The sequence below is a fragment of the Lepus europaeus genome, unplaced genomic scaffold, assembly GCF_033115175.1.
Source record: "Lepus europaeus isolate LE1 unplaced genomic scaffold, mLepTim1.pri SCAFFOLD_3_1, whole genome shotgun sequence".
Taxonomy (NCBI): Eukaryota; Metazoa; Chordata; class Mammalia; order Lagomorpha; family Leporidae; genus Lepus; species Lepus europaeus.
Genome location: NW_026909276.1, coordinates 14,512,783 through 14,519,602, shown reverse-complemented (window position 1 = coordinate 14,519,602; position 6,820 = coordinate 14,512,783). Strand labels below are relative to the sequence as shown.

General features: G+C 46.6%; 1 non-coding gene across 1 annotated transcript; it reads right to left on the bottom strand.

Moving 5' to 3' along the window:
* Positions 1-2,715: 2,715 nt before the first annotated feature.
* LOC133755368 (U6 spliceosomal RNA) lies at positions 2,716-2,822 on the bottom strand. Its single transcript, XR_009865386.1, has one exon. It is a non-coding gene; the product is annotated as a U6 spliceosomal RNA (small nuclear RNA).
* Between the last annotated feature and the right edge of the window lie 3,998 nt (positions 2,823-6,820).

The window sequence follows — 6,820 nt, the reverse complement described above, 5'->3', positions numbered from 1 at the left end:
TTCCTCTTGTCATACAGTACAATTGGGTGACTAGGTCACAGTAATCTAGTACATGTTTTATGAGAAAACAGGAGACAGGAACTCAAGGACTTCAACCATAGAATAATATCAAAGAAGAATAAATGTTGATTTGATCACCATACATAATATAAGGATATTGAAATGTCACACTGTAGCCCATAAGTGTGTACAATTGTTGTTAATAAAAATTAAGCTAAAAATACCAATATCTTATTTGGTGCATAGGGTTAAGGGGCTATAAAATATTTAATGTCATGCTAATATTAAAGTAGTTGGAAATATTTTAATTAATATTGACAGTGATAATAAATATGTAAATTGATTTTTATTGTCGTGCTGAGTGGAAAGACTGGAAATGAACATTTATTTTTGATTGTTTCATTAACATAAGAAAAATCATAGAGTGTTTGCATGTGTATTTGGAACTAAATTGTTTTACAGCAATATAAAAATGGAATATGGGATTAAAAGATAGGCTTATTTTTTGTTTAAAGTTTAGATTTTCCTGGTGTTGAGAATCATTACACAGACATTTCAATTTGTTCATAATTATTTTTTTAAAAAGGTGTATTTATTTGAAAGGCAGAGTTATAGAGGGAGAGACAGAGAGAGAGAGAGAGATGTCTTCTATTGGCTGGTTTACTCCCCAAATGACTGCAATGGCTAGCACTGGGCCAGAATGAAACCAGGAGCCAGCAATTTCTTCTGGGTCTGTCATGTGAGTGTGTGGCCCAAGCACTGGGGCCATCTTTCACCGCTTTACCAGGTGCATGAGCAGGGAACTAATGGAGCCGCTGGAACTGGAACAGGTGCCTATATGGAATGACAGAGCTGCAGGCAGCAGCTTAACCTGTTATGTGTTTGTCTTGTGGGACCCAAATACATAATTCTTTTTTTAATAAAAAGATTTATTTATTTATTTATTTATTTATTTATTTGAGAGGCAGAGTTACAGACAGAGCAAGAGAGAAAGGTCTTCCATCTGCTGGTTCACTCCCCAAATGATGGCAAAGGCTGCAGCTGAGCAGATCCAAAGCCTGGAACCAGGGCCTTCTGGTTCTCCTGCATGGATGCAAGGGCCCAAGCACCTGGGCCATCTTTGTTACTTTCCCAGTCCATAGCAGAGAGCTGGATTGAAAGAGGAGCAGCTGGGATATGAACTGGCATCCATCTGTGACCCCAGGGCCGCAGGTGGAGGCCTAGTGCACTACACCATAGCGCCAGCCCACCTATGTACATAATTCTTAACATACACACCAAAAATCTAAAAAGCCACAAATGTCATTCTTTTCAAATTTTTGTGTATTTTATTTTTGAGATAACATTTTAAATTTACATGAATTTAAAAGATTAATGCTGCACTAAAAATAGTTCAACAAGTAAGAAGTAAAAAGACCATGTTCAGCAGGAATAAAAGCAAGGGCTGTAACTATAAAGAATAATCCAATGAAATCAAGTGAATTTCACCTATGTGCTGTAAATTTTAAAGTAATCACAGATCATTAAAGTTATATTAGCATATAAATCTTGTTTTGAAAATATATGTAAAGGGAATAAATTTCATGTAGTTCATATATAAAATATATATGAAAATATTATTCATAGATAACTTATTTTCATTTAATTTTTTAAAAAATATTTTATTTACTTATTTGAGATGCAGAATTAAAGAGAGAGATAGAGAGGTTTTCCATGCATTAGTTTACTCCCCAAAAGGCTGCAACAGCTGGAGTTGGGCTGATCTGAAGGCAAAAGCCAGGAGCTTCTTCTGGGTCTCCCACAAAGGTGCAGGAGCCCAAGCACTTGGGCCATATTCCACTGCTTTTCCAGGCCATTAGTAGAGAGCTGGATCAGAAGAGGAGCAGCCAGGCCACAGACTGGTTCCCATATGGGATGCTGCTGCTGCAGGCAGTCTTAGCCTACTATGCCACAAAGTCAACAAGAGTCGGTGCCTCCTTATTTTTTACACTGATATACTTGTAGGTTTTTTTTTTGTATTTTTCAGTTTTGTTTAAGGAATAGAGCTTCATTCATTTGCCATATACAGATTTAAGAACATGATGATTCTTTCCCCCCTCCTCCCTACCACCCATACTCGTGCCTTTCTTCCTCCTCCCTTTTCCTGTTCAATTCCTGTTTTTTACAGAGGTAAATTTTCAGCTAACTTTTATACTCATAAGATTAACCCTATACTAAGTAGAGAGTTCACCTATTAGTAAGAAGAAAAACAAAAACAAAAAAAACAAACAAGAAAAACATTGTTCTTTAACAGTCAAGGCAAAGGCTCTTCAAAATCATCATATCTTCAAGTGTCAATTTTGTTCCTATACATTACATTTTTAAGTACTTCATTAGCTACCACAGATTCCAGAGACCATATAGTATTTGTCTTTTTGTGACTGGTTTATTTCACTAAATATAATGGTTTCCAGTTGCATCCATTTTGTTGCAAATGACAGGATTTCATTTTTACCACTGTGTAGTATTCCATAGTGTATATGTACCATAGTTTCTTTATCCACTCTTCAATTACTGGACATTTGGGTTGATTCCATATCTTAGCTGTTGTGAATTGAGCTGAAATGAACACAGGGGTAAAGATCACACTTTCCTATGTTGACTTCATTTCATTTGGATAAATTCCCAGGTATGGGATTGCTGGGTCATATCATAGGTCTACATTCAACTTTTTTTTTTTATATGGAACGCTTCACGAATTTGCGTGTCATCCTTGTGCAGGGACCATGCTAATCTTCTCTGTATCGTTCCAATTTTAGTATATGTGCTGCCGAAGCGAGCACAATACATTCAACTTTTTGAGATATCTCAATACTGTCTTCCACAGTGGCTGTACCATTTTACATTCCCACGAACAGTGGACTAAGGTACCCTTCTCCCCACATCCTTGCCAGCATTTATTGTTTGTTGATTTCTGTATGAGAGCCATTCTAATGGGGGTGAAGTGAAACCTCATTGTGGTTTTGATTTGCATTTCCCTGAAGGATAGCAATCCTGAGCATTTTTGTCATGCTTCTATTGGCCATTTGAATTTCTTTTCTTGGAAAATGTCCATTTAAGTCCTTTGCCCATTTCTTGACTAGATTGTTTGTTTAGTAGTGGTTGAGTTTCTTCAGTGCTTTATAGATTCTGGAAGTTAATTGTCAGTTGCATGGTTTGCAAATATTTTCTCCACCCTGTCATTTGCCTCTCCACTTTGCTGAGTGTTTGGCAGTGCAGAAGCTTCTCAGTTTGACATAATCCCTCTGGTTAATTTTGGGTTTGGTTGCCTGTGCTTCTGGGGTCTTCTCCAAGAACTCTTTGTCTATGCCAAGGTCTTGTAAGGTTTCCCCAAAGTTCTCTTTTAATTTGATGGTACCGTGGTGTAGATTTAGGTCTGTGATCCATTTTGAATGGATTTTTGTGTAAGATGTAAAGCAGGGGTCTTGTTTCACACTTGTACATGCAGAGGACCAGTTTTCCCAGCAGCATTTGCTGAAGAGACTGTCTGCTCCAGAGGTTGATTTTTGCAACTTTGTCAAAGATACATGACTGTAGATGCATGGATCAATGTCTAGAGTTTTTATTCTGCTGCATTGGTCTACACGTCTCTTTTTGTGTCAGTACCAGGCTGTTTTGTTTGTAACTGCCATGTAGTATGTTTTGAGGTCTAGTGTTCTGATTCCTCCAGCTTTGCTTTTGTTGCCTAAGATTACTTTAGCTATTCAGGGTCTCTTGTGTTTCCATATGAATTTTAGCATCATTTTTTCTAGATCTGAGAAGAATTTTGTTGATATTTTGATTAGTATCACATTGAATCTATAAGTTACTTTAGGTTGTATGGACATTTGGAAGATGTTGATTCTTCCAATCCATGACCATGGAAGGTGTCCCCACCTTTTAATGTCTATTTCTTCTTTTAATACAATTTTCATTGTAGAGATCTTTGATACCATTGGTTAGATTTATTTCAATAAATTTTTTGTAGCAGGCAGACCTCAGGCAGGACACAGAGTTCCCTGCCCCCACTCTGCGCTGAGAGGCCCCCTTGCTCCTGCTTCCAAGCCACCCCAGAGGGTGGGGGTCTCCAGGGCTTGAATATCACAGGCCTGGGACAGCAGGGACTGGGAGCAAACAATGCTTCCTGACCCCCTACTCAGTAAGCTCACCCCCAAACAGGAACGCTGCTGGGAGCTGTGAGGGATAGGGCCCACGAGCCCCAAGACCAAGTCTGGAGACTGTCTCCTGCAGTCCCCGCTGACTCAGAACACAGTGCCCCGTGCCCCTGGCTGTCTGCTCATCTGGGGCTGAGGACATGGTGGGGCTGGGCTGCAGGAGACCTGCATCTTTACAGTGGGCATCGCCTCTCAGGTCAGGGTCCCTTAACACCACTGGCAGCTGAGTCACTGCAGTGTCCCCATGCTGGTCCCAGCTTCCCCCAAACTCTGGGGTCTGCCAGGATCCTGCAACACACCCCCAATGCCCCCAAGATGGCTTTGTGCAAAACATCCCTGTCCTCATCCCTGTGGCCCCTGTCCTCGTCCTGTAGTCCCCGTCTGTGTTCCTGTGGCCTCTGTCCACCTCAGCCTTTCTTGTCACTACAAACCATGAAGGCTTCCTGAGCCCTAAGCTCTGGGCTTGGCTTCAACCACACATGGGCTTCTTCACTTCCTCAGGGAGACATGGCCTCGGAAACTGGTGTGTGCAGGAGAGGGGGTGGCTCCCAGCCCTGGATGACCAAGCAGGACTGTCAGACCAGGCAGTGCCTCCTGGTTCCACTGTCCATGGTGGCAGCCACTGCAGGGTCAACGCTGGGGCAACAGCCCTGCTGGGGGCTCCCCCCACATGACCCAGACCTGCTACTCCTTCCTCTCCTTTCTCCCACCTCCGTGGGATGAAGAGAAGGAGGCTGAGACGGCACAAGGCTGAGCCCCAAACAGGGACATTCTAGCATTTCTTGCTGTGGAGGGAGGGAAGGTCATCTGCACCCCAAGGCCAAGCCCCCTGACCTGGCCTGGCCTGGCCTGGCCTGGCCCAGCCCAGCCCAGCCCAGCCCAGCCCTAGCCAAAGCTCAGCCTGCCCTAGACCCAGCCCCAGCCTGCCCCAGCCCCAAGCTCAGCCCCAGCCTGACCCAGCACCAGCCCCAGCTCCAGCTCCAGCTCCAGCCCCAGCCCCAGCCTGCCCCAGCTCCAGCCCCAGCCCCAGCCCCAGCCCCAGCCCCACCCCCAGCCCCAGCCCCAGCCAGGTTCTCATGGTAAAGTTTGGGTTCTGATAATCTAGATTCACAAAGTTGATGGACAAAAAGGGATATAAATAAATATCCCTAGTCCACTCCCTGCAGGCGTGAACTTTGAATAATCAGAATTATACGGAGGACTAATCAAGATTTTCTTTTCCTTTTGCTATTTACCTCTGGGTTTCATCAGTGTCAGAACCTAATCAGTTCCCGATGTCTTAATTGACTCTTGGGAAATGCCAGTCATGGGAGAGCCCCCTGCCATCCCACTCCCCTCCTATGTGGAATGAAGCAGCCCCCCCTCCCAGCCTGCATCCTCCCCAAAGGCCCCCTGCCTCAGAAGCCTTGTTCTTGCAGAGACTCAGCATGCTGCCTCTGCCGCAGTTTGTGAAGATCCCACAGAAAGTCCTGGAAAGTCCCAGAAAGGCCACTGAGTTCTCCGTCCTGGGCTCTGCACACCTCCCCCGCAGCAGCTGGGGCCCCGGATTCACCAGCAGGCCACAGAGAGAAGATAAAAGCCTCCCTCCCAGCTCCACACCACACCTGCCACAAACCAACACCAGCCATTCCCTGGGGTGTCAGCCCCACCTGTCAGGCATGCTAAGGCCTGGCCAGGGGTACAGGTAAGACTGAATGTGCATAGGTGAGGGTGGTGTGCGCAGGTGGGGGGTCACAGGTGAGGAGAGTGTGCACAGGTAAGGGGATGTGCATAGGAGAGGAGGTGTGCACAGGTGAGGGGGTATGCACAGGTGCGGCAGGGTATCTGCAGGGGAGGGGGGCGTGAGTGCGGGGGAGGGGAGTGTACACAGGTGGGTGGTGTGCACAGGTGAAGTTGGGTGGACACAAGTGAGGGGGATATGCACAGTTGAGGGGGGATATACAGGTGAGGTGCGATGTGTGCCAGTGAGGGGAGTGTGCACAGGCAAGAGGAGTGTATGCAGGTGGAAGGTTCACAGTTGAGTCTTGAAGCCCTTGAAGGCTGCAGTGTCTGGCCAGGCTCAGTGCCTCCCCATCTGTGCCCCCCTGGCCTCCAGCCCAGCAGCTGGACCTGGGGCAGCTGTTCCCATGCCGAGACCCGGGCCTCCATTACCACCCTCACCCCCAGCTCTGCCAGGCCCAAAGCTGCCAGGCTGCAGGTCCAGTTGCAGCTGAGGGCAGAGCAGGTGGCAGCCTCGCCCCCTGGGCAAGCCCAGGCCCCACTGGGGGTCACTGGGTGAAGATGTTGACTTCCAGCGGCTTCTTCTGGCCTGGGGGAGGAGGGCCAGTCTTGGTGACTCAGCACCAAGGGAAGCCATGGGCCATGCCTGTGAGGGACCCAAAGCCCTTCTGGGTTTCCTGGGGCCACAGGGCAGTAGCCCCAGCAGCTAGGCACTCCTTCAGCACCTGCCCATCTCAGCCCCTAAGTGTGCAGGGGCAGGGCTGTTTTCTACCTGCCGCCCACCACCGGTGCCTCCACTTAGAGTCCTCACCCCACATACACACACACACTCCAGATTGGTCCCCTCAGCCCCTCCCATTTCTCCTCCTATTCCCCTGCCAGGGGTCCAGGTGCATCCTGGGAAATTC